We start from the raw sequence: 15,209 nt of genomic DNA on the forward strand, positions 1-15,209 counted from the left end.
GACGGTGGACCGGCCCACGGCTGAAAAAGGTTGCTGACCCCTGGTCTGGAAACTAAAGCCAAATGAGGAGTGCTTGAAGGAGCTGAGTATGTTTAGCCTGGAAAAGAGGAGACTGAGAGGACATATTATAGCCATCTTCAAATATCTTAAGGGCTGTCACACGGAAGGGGGGCCATGCTTGTTTACCCCTCCTCTGGAGGCTAGGACTCAAGGCAATTGCTTCAAGTTACAAGAAATTAGATTCTGACTAAACATTCGGTAAAACTTTGTGACTGTAAGAGCTGTTCAGCACTGGAACAGACTCCCACGAGAGATGGCGGACTCTCCTTCCTTGGAGGTTTTTGAGCAGAGGTTGGATAGCCATCTGTCATGGATTCTTTAGATGAGATTCTTGCATTGCATTGCATGGAATTGGACTAGATGACCCCTGAGGTCCCTTCCAACTCTACAGTTTTCTATAATTCCACTCAGAGTAGACCTGCTGAAATAAAGGTACTTAAGTTAGTGTTATGTACTGAGCTGAATCCTAGAACAATAGGATTCAGAATCAGCAGTCTGATTGGTCTGCAGGAGCTACCCAATCCAACTCCAGGTGGAAGTGAATCCGCAACCTGATTGGCCTGTAGGAGCAGCCAATCAGGCTGCAGGCAGAAGTCAATCCACAACCTGATTGGCCCACAGTTGTAGCCCTGAAGTAGCCAATCACGCAAGGCCCATTGTGTAAATAATGTATATAAGCAGATGGTTTGGGGAAAAGAGCCATTCTTCTCTTCTTCTCCTTGATGACTATGAGCTGAATAAAGAGCATGAAATTCACTCTCGACTCAGAGTATATTTCAGTTAGCCATGTCTTTCCATTTCAATAGGTCCACTCTAAGGATGGCTAACACTGAGTATAAAATCATTCTCTCCAGGGTCTAAATGAGCTAACTTTAGTTGAGATTCATGCATTGTAGGAGGCTGGACTAGATAACTCTTTCCAATTCCAATATTCTATGATTCTAAGCCGGTATTCCTGGCTTCCCACATTTCAGATACAACCCAGGAGAAGATGTCATGAGTTAGCTTCTCCTATAGAACTTCCTGCCTCACTGCCCACCAAATCGAGAGTAATGGGAAGAGGGCAGAGCACTAGAGAAAAGTTTAATGGGAAGAAAAGTACACACCAGCTGTTGTCATCTCACAGCGATAATGGAAGCTTCATCTCACAACCACCAAACCTGTAAAGATCCCCCACAAATGAAAAAGAAAATCAGAAACTTTTTACACAGGGGGAAGATAACCCTCAAATTGGAGGATACATTTTTGTATAGCACCAGTTCACACCATGGTAATATTGCACTGCCAGCAAGCCAGGTGTGAACAGTAAAGCTAAGCTCTGTGAGACAGGAATTCTGATGAAATTCTGACTTTCCCCCTGGATTGTGAAGACCCAATTACCTAGCAATACATCACAGGCTTCCAGGACGTTTCCAAGCACAATTCAGAGTGTTGGCGCTGACCTTTAAAGTCCTACTTGCCCCAGGATAAAGGACTTCTGGGAGAAAGTTTATAATGAACTGAAAAAAGTGTTGAAGAACACTTTTATAAAAAAAACCAGAGGCCTTTTTATTGGGACTAGTTGGGAGCGAAATACCGAAAAAAGATACCACATTTTTCTTATATGCCACAACAGCAGCAAGAATTTTGATAGCGAAATATTGGAAGCTGAAAGAAATACCGACGGTGGAAGAATGGCAGATGAAGATGATGGAATACATGGAATTAGCTGACCTGACCGGGAGACTTCGAGACCAGCGAGAAAAAAATGGTGGAAGAAGATTGGAAGTGTTTTAAAGACTATTTGAAAAAGAATAAAATAGACATAGAATAATAAGAAAGGGTTTTTGATAGAAACAGGGAGCTGTAGCTTATGAAAATAGATTGGTGTTGAAGGAAAATCGTAATATTTATCATGGTTAAGGATGATTATGGTATAAATATATGGAATCAAAAGTTAAGAGGAATATGAAGTAGAAATTGCTAAAAGATTAATATAGGATGATGCGCAGTAAGGAGGAATTGAGGAAGTCAAATATAATGATTAGAGATGAAATTGTGATTATGAAATCTTTGTTTGTGTGTATTTTGTTTTATTTGTGTTTAATTAAAAAAAAATTAAAAAAATAAAGTCCTAAAGCGCCTCGGCCCAGTATACCCGAAGGAGCGTCTCCCCCCCCCACTGTTCTGCTCGGATACTGAGGTCCAGCGCCGAGGGCCTTCTGGCGGTTTCCTCCCTGCGCAGGGGCATAGGAAGGTGGGGGGTGACTGGCCCCGGGTACCATCCTTGAGGGGGGTGGCAAAATAGCAGACTGCGGGGGTTGGCACTTACCACAGGGCCTGGCCTGCAGCACACCCAAGCCATGTGTCTCTCCTGGGAGTGACGCGGTGGCTCAGGGCCCTGTGCTGCCCAAAACGGCAGCATGGGGCTTGCGTCCGCCAGGTGGACTCTGTGGGCAGATCACCACGGTGCCCCATGTGCAGATCACCACGGCGCCCCCATGCAGGGCCAGTGCCCCCCTGCACAGATAGCCCCGCCCCCACTGCTCCAGGTGCCGGAGCAGCTAGCTACACCCTTGTCCCTGTGAGAAGTGAGGTTACAGGGAACTAGGCAGAGGGCCTTCTCCATAGGGGTGCCCACTCTGTGGAACACCCTCCCATCAGATGTCAAGGAAATAAGCAACTATCTGGCTTTTAGAAGACATCTGAAGGCAGCCCTGTTTGGGAAGTTTTTAATGTCTGATGTTTTACTGTGCTTTTAATTCTGTTGGGAGCTGCCTAGAGGGGCTGGGGAAATCTAACAGCATCCTTCACCATTGACCCTGTTGTCTGGAGCCAATGGGAGTTTGAGTCCAACAACATATGGGAAGCCACAGGTTTCCCATTGCTTTTTGCACCAGCAGGTAGTCGGTTTTCATTCACCTCCACATGGTTCCAGGAGGCGGGAAGAAGCAATTTCAATTAGTTTATCATTCTGAGAACTGTTATTTCCTGAGGACTGAATGGATTCTTGAACTCTGAAATCCTAAAAGAATTCTAAACTCTTTTTTAATGGAATGGTTTGCTCTGCTTGTGGGTTCACAAAATGGCACTCCCCCCCCCCCAAATCTGACAGCAAGATTCCTTGGGACATGAGGAGCAGTAGTTTTATGCAAACAAGCCATCCTTCTGGTCCTAGAGAAAGCATCAGGCAAATGCTCAGTTCTGGAGTTTCCACTGGAAGGTCAAACATCAGGCTCAGCTAATGGAACAGTTGTCCTTTCCATCTAAGTCTCTGTTGTTCTTGTTGCTATATAAACAAGTTCAAGAATGCCACTTTGTGTATAACATATTTTTGAAAAAAATATTCTGACATTCATGTTATGGAATTCCAAGCTGCTGACTCCCTTGCGCCGAAAGGCATTGCCAGGTTGCTCAAAACAACTCAGGATCCCTCCAGCCATCAGCTAAAACAGTGTTTCTCAACCAGGAGCCATATGGCCTCCTGGGAGGCCCCAGGATATTTCAAGGAAACCACAGGTGAAAAATGTGTAAATGGGGAGACACAACATGCTAGGGAGCCACAGAGGCAAGTGAGAAGTGAGGGGAGGGAGGATCATGATTGGCTGGCTATCCACTTGGCCAATCACAAGCAGGTAAGGGGCGGTCCTTTTTGCCATGTGCATTTTCTTGGAGCAGTCCTGGTTTGTTTCCAGCAGGAGAGGGTGATTGCTGAGACTTCCATTTTGACCAGTAGAGCCCACGATCCAGAACCCCAGAACCCCAAGTGTGGTGGTGGGGTGGCAATGGGTGGGGCCTGGTGGCAGCCTGGGCCTGACTCTGCAAGGCACATGGCCTTTGAATGTTGCCAAAGGGCACAGGGCCCGTTGGCAGTGTCGCCCGGCTCTGCAAGGTATGGGGTGAAATCCACCCCAGCACCTATCCAAGCAGGGTGTCTGCTCAAGGTGTCTACTCAGAAGAAAGCCACACTAAGTTCAGTGGACCTTACTCCCAGGTATTGGGGGGGGGCTATAGTGTTTTATCTAGGCAGCCAGGGCTCCTCCCAAATGACAAGATATTTTTGCTCACGGCGGCATAGCAAGGTCAAGCGCAACAAAGCCCTAAAAGAGGTGGGCGGGTGTTCCGAATGCGAACACCGAAAGAGGAAGCTCTGGGTCACATGCATGAGTATATATAGGTCCCTCGATCCGTTTGGATTGTGCCCCATTGGCCAGATTGAACCCAACATTGAGGGACCTACCAATTGGGTGTTGTGGCTGACCAATCTTACCCACCCACAACACAGGAGGTTGGTCTCCAGGTCTCCCTGAAACATGTGCCCTCTTTTAGGGAGGACACGATTAATAGAAAAATGTATCAGACCTTTCCTATGGTTGTAATTCACTGGGGGCATATGCTCACATGCCTACACTTGAATCCTCTCCTTGTCTTATTAAGCAGTTAACTTAGAATTCCTGAAGGATGTAATCTAATGTTACCTGAATATTGTGGGAATGTTCAGGGAGGCAGTAGAGGATATATTGTTCGATTATATCCTTTCCAACTTGTGTTAACAAGTTCTACAATTTAGCAGAGTAATATCCCCCCTTTTAAACTTGTGCAGCGGATAGCGTTTGCTTAGGCTCGCTAAAGCCTCTAAAATAAGTTACCTGGTAATTTCCCCTTTAGTCCCTCATAAAAGAAATAGACATGACACAGTCTTCTATAAAAGTATAAAAAGAGTTTACTCACTCACTCATTCTGTTCACAGATGGATCCCAGAAGGCAGACTTAAGTTACAAACGTAATATGCACCTGGAAACTATCCCATAAGGAGATAGCTCCTTTGTCCTCTCTTGGCTAAGAGAGCATATTAGGCTAAGCAGATGTTGCTTCTTCCACGAATGTAGTCAGAGAGAGAGATGGCAACCAGTCCTGTGCTTTTGTTACCTGCACAGGTGAGGCCACATCCACCTCTGGTCACATGTAGAGGAAGTCTGTCCCAGTCTAGAAGGAAACAGGAAGTTCTGACTGGCTGATTCAGACACCCCCTTTTTATGTCCACTCTAGGGATGTTGTACTAGACTGTTCTGTGTTTCATATCCCACAAATATTGGTTGTTTTACTTCCAGGTGTTGGAGTGCCTTTGGTCATAGAATCATAGAAGTGTAGAATTGGAAGGGATACAACGATCATCTATTCCAATTCCCTACAATGGTCACAATATGCCCTTAATGCCCTTTCCCTAAATGGGCCCAACTCCTTGCCATTGTCTACTAGCCAATGTTCAACCTCCAATGTCAGGGGCAGCAGGCCTCTGAATATCAGTTGCTGGGAATCACAAATGGTGGAATTGCTGGTTCCACTTGTGGGCTTCCCAGAGGAACCTGGTTGGCTACTGTATGAACAAGATGGTGGGCTTTGTGGACCTTTAGTCTGGCCCAGCAGAGTTCTCATGCTACCACTGCCTTGGTCAGACCCCCCCTTGAAGTAATGCATCCTGCTCTGGTCATCATAGTTTAAGAAGGATGTTGACAGGCCGGAACATGTGTGGAGGAGTGCAACCAAGATGGCAAAGGTCCTGGAAACCAAGTCTTATGAGGAGCAGTGGAGGGAGCTGGGTATGTTTAGCCTAGAGATGAGAATATTGAGAAGTGACATGATAGCTATTTTCAAATATCTGAAGGGCTGCCACATGCAAGATGAAGCAAGCTTGTTTTCCACCCAAACCAATGGATTCAAATGACAAGAAAGGAGATTCTGACTAAACATTAGGTACTGGTAAATATTTCTGACAGAAAGAACTGTTTGAAAGTGGAATGGGCTATCTCAGAAAGTGGTGGACTTGCCTTCATCAGAAGTTTTTCAAGCAGAGGTTGGGTGGGCAACTGACAGGCATTCTTTAGCTGTGGTCCTTAGGGACCCCTTCTAACCATACAATTCTGTGATTCCACAATAATTTTAATAAATAAATGCATTGGTAGTTATGGCTAAACATTTTTGTTTAGGCGAGGTTATCCATCCATGTAGAAGATAGATGTATCTTATTTATTTTGTAAAGTACTGTTGATTTTAATCATCTTCTGAATGCTTTAAAATATTTGTTTCTAACTGTTCTTATTGTGTCATCCTTTGGAACTGAATGGCGGAAGGGCAGTGTGTGTGTGTGTGAAAATTATCCTACAAGCTACATTTTGCATTATAGCCACTAGGTGGTGCAATTGCCATGACAGTTTCAAAAGCTTTCTTGAGCCAGGAAACATCTCTTATGAATACCTGCCTACAGTCCAAGGAATGGAGAAAAGAAGTCTGCAAAAAACAAAACAACAACCTCAAAAGTACAAAGCAGGGTTAGCAAATGGTGTGGCCTGGGGAGACTCCTAGGGTCATATAGAGAGGAACCATATTCAGGCCCTGTGGCTCTAAGTTTTCCCTCCCTGCAATATGGCACCAGCTCTCCATGCAATCTAAAACGCTAGGGTAGCCACAGCAGGCACAATAGCTACATGAAGGGTGACTCGGTTCCAAGGCCTGCTTCTTAGTGTGCCAAGGCCCTGTGATCCCGTTGCCCCAAATGTAATGGAATAACCAGACAAGATAACGAGTGTATATTGGGACAAATAGGCCACAGCTTTATTGATCACAAATGTGAACGGTATGCCATAGGCATTGGGCATACCATTTTAACTCCAGCCTGCCTGTTGGGAATGTTTCTAGGGTCAACTCCAGGGGGGTCCTATGACATACATACCAATAGGAGTACCCCCTGAAGGATCCCCATTTGAGGAGTGCTGTGGCCCTTGCCTCCGCCTGGGCATCTGGAGAGAAGCAACTCTTGCAGAACTCTGCTTTCCTGGCTGGGATGTGTCCTTGAGCTCTGACAGACTTTTGTTTTCCTATAAGAAGGCTAGAGAAGGATGTGTTGGCATGTGAAACAACAGCTGACCTACTTTGCAAAGGTACAATTTACATTACTTGCTCCACCCACTTCTACCTGTGACTCCACCCACCACTGGCAAGCAGTCCCTGAAATATTGTCCAGAACGAAATGTGACCCTCTTGCTGAAAAAGGTTCTCCACCTCTAGTGTGGTGGACTAGGGTTGGGTAGTCATGTATTCAAATCTCTACCCAGTCATGAAAATTCATTCATGGCCTTAGGGCAGTTTCAGTCTCTTTGCCTAACTTCACTCATTGAGGATAAAATTGTGGGCAGGAGAAGAACCAGCTGATAGTACTGTATGTCCTTCATTTTTCATGAACATGTAGCAGTGGACCTTGATTGGCCAAGGCTTCTCCGACTACATCTGTGACATATTCAAGGATACAGAACCTTATGTGTTAGATGTTTGCTATGTGGCATCACTGTGTAGTCACTAAGAGGGTGAGCCTGTTCTAGTCCTGTCTCCACCATAAATTCACTAGGTGGTTTAAGGCAAACCACACACTATTAGACTCTCTGCAGTATGGGAATACTAAAATGGGTCTACCTTTCAGGGTTGTTATAAGGATTCCTGCAAGAAAATGGGCGACGTGAAGAGTCACCCAGCAGCAACTTTCCATCAGGCTGCAGTGCAGAGGGAGGTAAGGGAAGCAGTGCTATTCCATTAGTTTCTATGTTGAGAATCAGTGTCCATTCAATCCGAATGCAATGCAGGGTGAGAGAAGGGAAGCAGGACTCTATTGAGCTCTATTGAGAAGACCAGCTGCTTAAGGCTCTCTCTGAAATGTCACTTAGCAGCTATTCCATCAGGCATGTTTATTTTTGGTGAGCTTTATTTATGTTGCTGGGTGGTTTCTGTCAATGGAGACTTTTTTTAGTATAATTGTTTTATTTTAACAGATCTTCCCCATATATTCCGTGTTGTATATTGTCCCTGGGGCATGGTAACAAATGCAAAACAGCTGCAGTGTTCAACCTTTTATTATATTAGTTGCTCTTGGGTTTATTTTGGAAGGACCACAGTTTAGTAGGGCATCTGCCTTGCATGTCGAAGATCCCAGGTACAGTCCCTGGCATCTCCAGTTAGGGATGGGAGAGAACACTGCCTCCAACCCCAGACAGCCACTGCCAGTTGGAGTAGCTCACGCTGAGCTGGGTGGACCAATGGTTTAACTTGGTATCTATATTCCTAGAGGGTTGATTTTTTTCCCTTGGGCTTCCCCTGAAACCAATGTGGAATGTGTTAAGTATAATTGTTTAATTGTACACTGAAATGGAAAATACCTGTATGTGTATGTTCAATACGCTAAGGGTTCAATATGGAAAATTCCATTGGAGTATACTAAAGCTAAGGAGAGTTTTCCCTGAGCACCTAGATGGGTTGATAATTAACTGCTGATGTTCTCTGCTCTTTCACATGGTGTTTAACTTTAGATCATGTGAGGGGTAAGGTAAAGGTAAAGGTAAAGGGACCCCTGACCATTAGGTCCAGTCGTGACCGACTCTGGGGTTGTGCGCTCACCTCGCATTATTGGCCGAGGGAGCCGGCGTATAGCTTCCAGGTCATGTGGCCAGCATGACAAAGCCGCTTCTGGTGAACCAGAGCAGCACATGGAAACGCCGTTTACCTTCCCGCTGTAGCGGTTCCTATTTATCTACTTGCATTTTGACGTGCTTTCAAACTGCTAGGTTGGCAGGAGCTGGGACCAAGCAACGGGAGCTCACCCCGTCACAGGGATTCGAACCACCGACCTTCTGATCAGCAAGCCCTAGGCTCAGTGGTTTAACCACAGCACCACCTGGGTCCCAGTCATGTGAGGGGTATTCAGTTGCAAATCACCATTTTTGCCTTCGGTCTTTTGTTCTCAGACACTTTTATTCTCAGACACAGTGGAAGAAAGATGTGCAAACGAGTCTCTTTGGGAGAGAAAACTGATCTAGGCTAATGGAGACTGTAGGGAGAGAAGGACCTCTGATATCAGGTCTCTTTGGAGTAATCTAATATTACTATGGAGATGAACTATTTGGATGTATCATTATTTGTTTCTGTACCTGTTATGAAGAAGATTTTGGCTTTTTAAAAGATTTTATTAAGACTTTTTATTTACAAAAACAACAACAACAACCCTAATCTGAACAAAAACAAAGAAAGAAGAAAAGAAGAAATTCTTTCACAGGAAATCTTAACTCGTCCAACATAGAGGGAGGTGAACCCTCTCAGTTCTCACCTGGGAGCTTCCCTGTCTTATCCCATGCTCCCACCCTTTCCTGCCTGTGTACCTCATCATCCATCAATCACGGTTAATAAAGCTTTTGGAATCATTTATGTTGTTTAGTCATTTAGTCGTGTCCAACTCTTTGTGACCCCATGGACCAGAGCATGCCAGACACTCCTGTCCTGCACTGCCTCCCGCAGTTTGGTCAGACTCATGTTGGTGGCTTCGAGAACACTGTCCAACCATCTCATCCTGTCATCCCCTTTTCCTTTCTTTCCCAACATCAGGGTCTTTTCCAGGGGGTCTTCTCTTCTCATGAGGTGGCCAAAGTATTGGAGCCTCAGCTTCATGATCTGTCTTTCCAGTGAGCACTCAGGGCTGATTTCCTTCAGAATGGATATCATTTATGGGTTTGGGCAATTTTTATTTCAAGAAGATTCAGATTTTATGCACCCGATCACTTCAAGCTATGCAATATTAATATCTGAAATAGAGTGGGCTTTCCATGTGGCTCCTAGTGTGCCACTCAAACAAGTACAATCAGCTTGAAGATTGGCATGATTGCCACACCACACACTTCAGCTAGGCATGCCTGGCTACCAAACAAATGATTCATTCTGGGTGTATCCATGATGCCATCTAAAAAAACAAGCAAGCTTCTTTTATGCTGTTCCAGAGGGACTGATGGATTCAAATTGGAAGAAGAGAGATTCCAACTAATCATTAGGGAAAGCTTTATGATGGCAAGAGCTGTTTGACTGTGGAACAGATTTCCTCAGAAGGTGGTGGACTCTCCTTTATGAGAGATTTTAAAACAGAATGTGGATGGCCACCTGTCAAGGATCCCTTTGATTCCTACACTGCAGGGAGTTGGACTAGATGACCCCATGGGGATCCCTTCCAACCTTATAATCTTATGATTCTATCCTTTTCAGGTCCATCAGGTCCAGATTCTATCCTTTTCAGGTCCATCTTCCAGAAAGGATTCAAAGTAATTCATACATGCGTAGAAAACCAGTGAGGTGCCCTCTGGGAATGAAGTTGCTAATCGTCATGCAGGCAGTATCCTCCAAAACTTCACAAATTAGCACCTTACGGCTGCTGGCCAAAGTAGGGGACATTCCCTTGTTGGTGTTGACAGCTGCTAATGAGATAAGGATATTGCTTCATAAGAATTGTGGCCATTTGATCTGCCAGCTATGAAATGTGGGATCTGCATCTCTGGCAGATGGCGTCCAGCCTTCAACACTCACACAGTGGATGAGCACAGATAATACACAATAGTCTAATTCAAGCTGAAAACAAGAGTTCCCTGCCAATGGATTCTGCATATGTTGCTTGCTGCAAGAAGGGGCTTGGTTCAGCATGGTCTCTGGCAGAAAGAGACCAGAGTCTGGAGGATTCTGATGAAAGCAGCCATATTTTAATATTTCAGTTCAGGGAAGCCAGAGGACCACCTTCTCCCACTATCGATGCCATCAGCTAACTAGGGATGGAGGAGTAATTTGGTTCAGTTCATATTTTAAATAAAAACTTCCTAATTTGCACTTCCTCAAACAGAACATGAACCAAACTTCTCTTACCACCAATAAGATTTTTCTAATATCCATCTGAAATACCGTATATTCCGGCGTATAAGACGACTGGGTGTATAAGACGACTCCCAACTTTTCCAGTTAAAATATAGAGTTTGGGATATACTCAACGTATAAGAGATACGACCCGGCGTCCAAGACAACTCCCGACTTTTGAGAATATTTTCCTGGGTTAAAAAGTAGTCTTATACGCATATCCCTGTGCCTTAATCCCATTAGTTCTAGCCCTACCCTCTGTGCCAGAAGAGAACAAGTATTTCCTCTCCACTATATGAAAGTCCTTTAGGTGACCTCCTAAATAATTTATTATTTATACCCCGCCCATCTGGCTGGGTTTCCCTAGCCACTCTGGGCAGCTGGGGAACAGAAAAATAAAATAATCTATTAAACATTAAAAGCCTCCCTAAACAGGGCTGCCTTCAGATGTCTTCTAAAAATCTAGTAACTGTTTTTCTCTTTGGCATCTGATGTTAACCCCTCAGCCCATGTTGCTAGTCCCCTCACAGTCCCTATTGCTGAGCAATCGCCATCTTGCCTTGCCGGAAGTCCCTAGAAAGGTGTGTTTGTGTATCCCCTCTCGCTTACACAAAACCTTCTACTATTTTGGGTTAATCAAAGGGCACCTGTTCAGTCCATCCTTACCAGCAGCATATCAGCAAGGCACTCATTGGAGTATTTAGGGAACCAAAAAAAAAGTTTCCTCCAAATGCTGAGTGTCTGTCTGTTGAGGGTGAGAGAATAGGAAAGCAGGTCAGGATACGGAATGGAGTATTCTGGAAAAGAGTATGACTGGCTTGAAGAGGATCACTCCACACTAGAGCATTTTGTTACAGGTTTCACGTGATTCTTCTTTAAAAAGAACATGGGACATGAAATGCAACAATGCATTTATCATAATGCCTAGTTTGGCTCTTGAATGCTTTACCATAATTTGCTTCTTTCTAGGAAGGGTGGTTGTTTTTCTTTAATGAGGGTTTTCCTTTATGTTATAATCTGAATGCTAATGAATTTGGCCAGACTGAGTCCCTCCATTTCTGAACATACTTTCAGAGAATGCCAAATGGTCTCCTAGTATTAAATCTCTGAGCTGGCTGCCTCAGTGGTTCCTGGCTGACAAAGACATGAATAAATCAGCCCCAAAAGGCAAGGCTGTGGTGGTCACATGTTTCTACTGGCCAATTAGTATTTCACAGGCTATGCCCAAATGCCGTGGTTTATACTTCTATTTTGGCAGTGTGGATTTGGCATCCTAATGCTCTCTGTTCTTTGAGAAGCAAGTCCTACCCTGAAAGATGCTATGAGTGATGTTGAACAGTAATCATAACTCTATCCTTCAACAGAGCTTAAAATTAGCATTGTTGGGGTCCAATTACAGAGGACCAATTAGAGTGATCTGTGGAAGAAGCTAGTTCTTTAAAATCCTCAGTAGGCATTGGCTAGAAAAGGTCATGTGGCTGGCTGGTTCAGATTCAACTGGGGGGGGGGCGACACCTCAGAGTTCCTTTCTTGCCTCTCAATGGTTGATTATTAACACTAATATGATGTAGGAATGAGTAGGCCCAGTTTTCATCCATTAAGTTAATTGATTCATGTCTTAACCAAACATACCTATCTCAAGGAGTTGTAAGAATAAAAGTTGGTGATCATGTGCATTATTACACCATAAACCCTAAACATCTTAGAGTAAATAAGGACAGAAAGTAAATACTGCATTCTAGCTATAACCCAAAAAGTTCTCTCTCCCCCACCCTCCCTGAAATCAGACATTTGCAGGTGATGGGACAAATTTCAGAACTGGGAGTTGAAATCACGAACCACCTCACAGGCCAGTAAAGGAGAGTTTGCTCCAATGAGCCATCTCTCTTGACATTAGCTACCCCTCCCAGTTTAGGGTCATCAGCAAATTTGATGCACATCCCCTCAATTCCTTCGTCCAAGTCATTCATAAAGACATTGAACAACAATGGGCCCACGACAGAGCCCTGCGGCACCCCATTTGTCATTTTCCCCCAGGATAACAAGGAACCATTAATGAGTACTCTTTGGGTTTGGTCAGTCAACAAAATCCACCTAACAGTTACCTCACTCAATCCACATTTTACTAGCTTCCTCATGAGAATATCATGAGGGACTTTGTCAAAAGCCTTACTGAAATCAAGATACACCATGTCCACAGCATTCCCCTGATCCACCAAGTTTGTAATTCCATCAAAAAAAGAAATCAGATTGGTCTGGCATGACTTATTTTTTGAGAAACCCATATTGGGTCTTAGCAATCACAGCATCCTTTTCTAAATGCTCACAGACCGACTGTTGAATTATTTGCTCTACAACCTTCCCTGGTATCGATGTCAAGCTCACCAGTCGGTAGTTACCTGGATCTTCCTTTCCCCCCTTTTTGAAGATTGGGACAACATTTGCCCACCTCCACCTGTAGGGACCTCACCTGTTCTTCAAGAATTTTCAAAGATCATAGACAAAGGCTCTGAAATTACATCCACTGTTCCTTTAGTACCCTTGGATGCTGCTCATCAGGCCCTGGGGATTTGAATTCATTCTGCATTTGGGCCTTCAATTTTTCTCCTTTTAGAAACTCCCATCCTTCTTTGCCTCCTTCTCATTGAGTATTTCTGACCATGGGGTCACACCCCAGAGGCATAGCTGGGGAGGGGGGCACAGGAGAACCGCACTGCAGTGAGCGGCACTTACTGTGGGGTCTGCAACATGCCAGAGCCATGCATCTCTCCTGGGAGTGACGCGGTGGCTCGGATGCCCGCAGGCTACGTGCTGCCCAAAATGGTAGCATGAGGTTTGTGTTTGCCTTCCGCCTCGCCCTCAGGCTGCCGCCCTACAGCTGAGGGAGAGGTGGCAGGCGGACTGCCTGCAAGCTCTGAGCTGCCAGAAATGGCAGCATGGGGCTTGCGTCTGCCCACCACCTCTCCCTCAACCGCCCTACAGTTGAGGGGGAGGCAGTAGCGAGGTTCTGCACAGGGCATGCGTGCTGCCCCAGGCTGCCTAGTGGCTAGCTATGCCACTGTCACACACAGTAGCTTTCTGTTTTGAAATTGGCCTTCTTAAAGTCCAGAGTGTGTGTCCGACTACACAGTTCCCCCTTGGCTCTATATCATGAAACCCAGGGGAACATGATCACTTCCTCTGAAGTTTCCAAGTACTTCCAGTTCCTCAATCCTTTCCTCCCTGTTCATGAGGACCAGGTCCAAGTTCAATGATCCCCTTGTTGCTTCTACCACCTTCTGGGAAATGAATTTGTGAGCAAGGCAATGGAGGAAATTATTGGACCTTACACTCTTGGCTGAGTTTCAGTCCCAACAGATATTGGGGAAGTTGAAGTCCCCCATTATTGCTATATTTCTCCTTTTTGAATGTAGTAAGGCATCATCCAACCAAATAATGTATACACAAATGCATATGTACTAATGGAATGTGTGAGTAAAAATGGATATCTTAATAAAAATAGCATACAAAAAAAGTGTTGTGTTGGGGGAAGTTCCCTGCAAAAATATGGATATTTAGAGAAATGCACTCTGAAATGAGGACAAAGTTTCACCATGTATCTCCCCCCACAATCCTCCCCCCAAAAGTCCACCCTCACAAACTGATGCAGAGAACTGAATTTATGATGGGGGGGGGGGGGAATGAGTAACTGCAATTGACAGATTCACCCATCCCAACTTTTGACCCAACGATTTTCAATAGCTCTTCACCCATGAAAAAATTAACTGTAAACACAGCCCTTGGAGAGTAGTCCGAGAGGGGCCCTTTGAACAAGCCTCCTTTTCTGTCTCACAATTGCAGGAAAGATATTGACCCATCAACTCCAGCTTCATTTCACCTCCATAATGTATCCCATTTTCTATTGCACACAAAAAGGGAGAGACAGACATTTCTGCTGCTCCCCTCTGTGCTTCTGAGCCCCACAGCCTTTTCCCTTCTATTATTTTGCTAATTTGAACCTGGGCAGGAATCCTGTTAGCTGAGAGGAGGGGAGGGGGGATGGGATGAAGGGAAAATGAAAAGAAGTAGATGGGGAGGGGAGAGGGAAGGGAGAAATATCAATAGGGATGTAAGAAAGTGGGGAGGGGGAGACCTCAAAAGACAGCAGAGAAATGGAGGGGGGAGGCCTGTGGTAAGGAAGGATGGAGGGTGTGAAGACTGAGAGACAGGGACAAGAATTGAGGCATGGGCTATCCAAATGTCACTCCTTTTTTTTTCTTGGAACACAACCTGAGGTTTAGATTCTGCTATAAAAAGAAGGAATCAATGGTTGGCTGCAAGCCTCTCTCTGGCAGAGAGTCTCATTCTGATCTCATGTCCAGCATCTGTCAGCATTTTTCGAGAGGCACCACTAAGAAGCAGAGCACTTAACAGTTTGTCTTGGCCTCAGCCTGCCATACCACCCCCATCATCAGCTACTGGGG

This window comes from Zootoca vivipara, chromosome Z, assembly GCF_963506605.1.
Source record: "Zootoca vivipara chromosome Z, rZooViv1.1, whole genome shotgun sequence".
Taxonomy (NCBI): Eukaryota; Metazoa; Chordata; class Lepidosauria; order Squamata; family Lacertidae; genus Zootoca; species Zootoca vivipara.